At 36.2% G+C, this 4,425-nt stretch overlaps 1 non-coding gene across 1 annotated transcript; it reads left to right on the forward strand.

The window, feature by feature from the left end:
- Positions 1-3,055: 3,055 nt before the first annotated feature.
- On the forward strand, positions 3,056-3,137 carry Trnal-aag. Its single transcript has one exon. It is a non-coding gene; the product is annotated as a tRNA-Leu (tRNA).
- Positions 3,138-4,425: the final 1,288 nt, after the last annotated feature.

Consider the following 4,425-nt stretch of genomic DNA (forward strand, 5'->3'; position numbering starts at 1 on the left):
CCCTCCACAGAGAGTCAGCAATCCCCAGTGTGGCCCACCAGAGCCAAAACCTGCCGGGGCTGCGGGATTGTTCGAAAGAGTTACCGCGGCCCTGGTAAATGGTCAGAAGAAACATGATGGGTTAGGCTCCTCGGTGTAGCAGGATGGGTATCGTAGATGTTCGGTCAGTAAAAAAATACTGTGGATGTTATTTCCCGTAACATTCAAGTATAGATTTTTTATTCACGGTACTCACACTTTAAACTCAAATAGCAGTCAGGGGGTTAACCGAAGACGTTCCTTATACTTAATAGTAAAAAATCATCAGGACATTATCCTCGACGAGAATCAACGATATTTTTACTCTGGCGTCAGCAACCTCCAGTGGGCCCCAGTGGGGCTGACACCATGGCCAAGGCTTGCCGGGGCTGCGGGATTAATCGCACGAGTTATCGTGGCCCTGGTACATCAAGGGCTTAAGAAAGTACATGTTGGGTTTTAGTCAGTAAGAGTTTGACTTTCCCTCACGCTGCTAACCTACAGCGGGGGTGGGGGGGGGGTCATTTGATGACTTCCCAGGTTAGGCAGAAGTCGTTTGAATTCAGCGCCTGCCTTCTCCAGTTTGGGGACGTAACGTAATGCTCCAAACATTGTTGGATTTTTTGTATTTTCAAAGTCAAATAGCAGCCTGGGGGTTAACTGTAGACGATTCTTGTAATAGTAAAAAATCTTCAGGGTATTATTCTCTACAAGAATCTATTATTTTTTTACTCTGGCCGGCACTTTCATTTTTGGGTACAAAATGTTCGAGACTTGAATGATCTCCTTTATATATTTCGAATAATCGAACACAAGGGCTTGATGCAATTTTGTTATTTTTTGCACGTTTCGTTACACTGGTGACACCTGTTATAACTACTGTTAGGTACTTGAACACAAAACATTTTCAGAACCGGAACAGTGACAATATTTGTACGGACAGCTTTCTACTGTTCTACAGAACTTGAGGTAATAAACACTTCGCGATATTATCTCACAATTTAGAGGTACCTGCTTCGTAGGGCATGTGTTAAGACAAAAGAGCATATAACAAACAGGAACCACCATGAGCATAAATCTCTGTGTCAAAAAGGTTGCTGATTCACGAGGAGGCAATTCAACGCACTAAATTGTGATAGATCACTCGAGCGTTTTCAATCATATCGTTATGCATCCACACTAAAATTGGGCAAATTTCACTGAAAATTTGGCACAGTAATATTTAAACACGGGTACGGTGATGACTTACGCAAGACGGCTGGCAGAAGCTGGATGCGAGAAGCCGAAAATCGATCTCAGTGGCGTGCACTTGGAGAGGCCTATGTATGTCCAGCAGTGGACTGCGATAGGCTGATGATGATGATGATGAGCAGCTCTTGAACATTTGGCAGCAGGAATGACAGGTAAAGGTGCCTCCAGTTACTTGAATTCTCCAAGGTTTAAGATGGACAGTCGGACAAGTTCCGTGACGTCACCGCGGGTGGTCTTTGACAATGGAGTGTGTTTGTGATGAGGACTAGAGTATACGACGCATGTGTAAAAAAAATAAAAATATTATTCGTTATCCCGTAGTTTTTGCAAAAGCATTTGCGATTGCAAAATTGTGATAGCGACATGCACCGCTATGTTTTGAGATTATACCTATGTAGAATTTTAAAATAAAATAAAATCATGATTTTATTACAGTTAATTGGTTTTTAGATATAGTGTATATATATATATATATTTTTTTTGTTCTACTAGGAAAGTTTTTTTTTTGTGTTGTAAATATGTATATAAATTTGATTAACGCGAGTGATGTAATTAAATAAACACCTACAGATCAGATAAAAAATTTTAAAAACTTTCTTATATCTTCTTTAAATATCATTTCTTAGTTTTAAGAAACGGCATTATAATTTCTATATCACTTTCTGAATGCGCGTAGATAAACTTACCTACACTAGAGAAGGAAAAAAACGTAATAAACGTAGTTATGAAAGGATTACCATCTAAGTAGAACCTTAAGGCTCAGAGAGTCAGACTAAACAAAACAAACAAAACCTAAATCCTAGACAGAACATCGAAACAAGTAACACTTACAAGTCAATACCCACTTACTCGATAATCAATTGAGTATTGATATCAAATCGAATAGGCTTAGGAATCGTAAGTAACACTTTCGTCCACATCGGAGCATCTTATGACGCACGTAAAGATAGTGTTAGCACTGATTTGTAGAACAGATTATGCAAATTGTAACCAATGTTTGTAATTTATCGATCACTTTGAAATAACGGGAATTTTAGGGGTTGCCAGATTGTCTATTTAACATTTATATAAAAGCTGACTTGAATTGTAGTAACCGTTTCTGGAAAGTTGAAAATGTTTATTTTGCTAGATAACCCAGAATTCGCTATAGCCTTAACTATGATATTTTGGAAAACTTCACTGGACAACACAAGAACTGTACGGTGTAATCTCGAAAAATGACACTTCCACATTTTACAGCTTTCTATAGAAAATTATGTATTTTACATACTGCTAACAAATTACATCACCTTAGAGTTTCAGTTTGTCCTATTGTTTGACAGAATTGCAAAAAGAAAAAAAAAGGAGAGAAAAAGATCAAAGAAAATACTGAAATATGACATGAAAAAGAAAGCAGTGGATGACAGCTGACAGGACGGAATGGGAACGTGCAAAAATTGCGCAGATCCCAAATAAACATGGCGAGAAGAAGATGTTAAAGGAGGACTTCCGGGTTTATCCTGCTCTATTCTATATTTTATGGTAACTTCATAACTTCCATATGATAACAAAATCCGGCTTACATTTTCATAACGTTTTCATTTGTTTATTAAATGATATGCTTATGTATGCTAAATGACAATAGCGATAATCAGTGGATAGAGCGAACGTTTCCAATTATGCCCCATTGTTCTAAATGCATTGCGACAGACATAGTTGCTTGTCGTTAACAAAAGGGGTCGGATATAAATAGAGAGAGATAAAAGAGCAGGGAATCTATTCATCTATTTTCAGCGTTCCCGCATGTGGTAGCGTGGCCGAGCGGTCTAAGGCGCTGGTTTAAGGCACCAGTCTCTTCGGAGGCGTGGGTTCGAATCCCACCGCTGCCAAGACTTTTTGGTATCACTAATGTAATATAATGAAACATGTAAATATTTGAAATAATTAAATTATGACAAAAGCAATTGACATTTGACTCCCGGAGCATATTGTAACGTATAAATATAGCCACAAATAAAAATAACTTACGCGACGTTATTTTCTCCGACGTAGGTATCTAAAATAAACTATAAATTCACAATAAGTACACATTATTGTCGCAATTACAACGGCTATTGAAACATCCATCATTTTTGACGTCTCGTACAAATCAATCGACTTTGGTTAACCCTTCATCATTACTAAATTATTATGGCTTAAGAATAGTGATGTGAAACGGTGATCGATAATTTATTTGGTTTATTTACTTGTTCATTTTCTTTCTTCTGCAGTTTTGGAGACAATTCGTATATAGATAGCACATAAGAGTTCGTGTATCAACATTTCTTAGTATAAAATATCTACTTACTTGATATAACTTTTGTTTATGACAGTAAATAACTAAGAATCACGCTAACAAAGGCATAAATATGTTTCATACTTAGCAAATTGTAAGTCTAGTGAAGTTTTACATTTTCATACTGATGAAATTGTTACAGGAAAAAAATCTTATATAATTAAGTATCTCTTTAAAGTATGTATTTACGAGTATCTTCTTTATTGGTTAAGAAGTCAAACCACGTAACATCACTATTCCATATGACACCCACACGCGGCAGTTAACTTCACAAAGCGCTAATAACTTATATTGAAAGTTGGCACTTCCAATAACTATGTACCAATCCAAGTTATAATCCCGACACAATGCTACTTCATACTGGTAAACCGGTTAATTGATACGACGCCATCAATCATCATCAAACGCGATTTAAATTTCGAATTAATAGAACCATTTTTAAAATTCAGTTTTTTTTTTAACTTCTTTATGGAATGTAACCTCTTCAGTTCAATCTAAAGTTATAGTGTAATCTGTGGTTATTATAATGTTATCATTTTATTAATTTTTTTTTTTTAGCGCCTGCACGTTTATTTCATCAAAAGAAAACTGATTGAGATGGCTGTTGTCTATAATAAATATTGGGCGTGTAAATTATTTAGTGTTACTTAATAGACGATTTAGAAGGTATTCCAATTTAAACTGCATTGGACCTCCAAGTAGAGTATTGATAATTTGTGAGTAATAGACATTAATTGGATTAAATATTGATCGTAAGACGTAACTTTATTGCATTGGTTATTTATATTGAGCTATCATGATTTCATCACCTGCAAGTGTGCGTTTCTTCATATTCGGCGCTA

This window comes from Helicoverpa zea, chromosome 17, assembly GCF_022581195.2.
Source record: "Helicoverpa zea isolate HzStark_Cry1AcR chromosome 17, ilHelZeax1.1, whole genome shotgun sequence".
Classification (NCBI taxonomy): domain Eukaryota; kingdom Metazoa; phylum Arthropoda; class Insecta; order Lepidoptera; family Noctuidae; genus Helicoverpa; species Helicoverpa zea.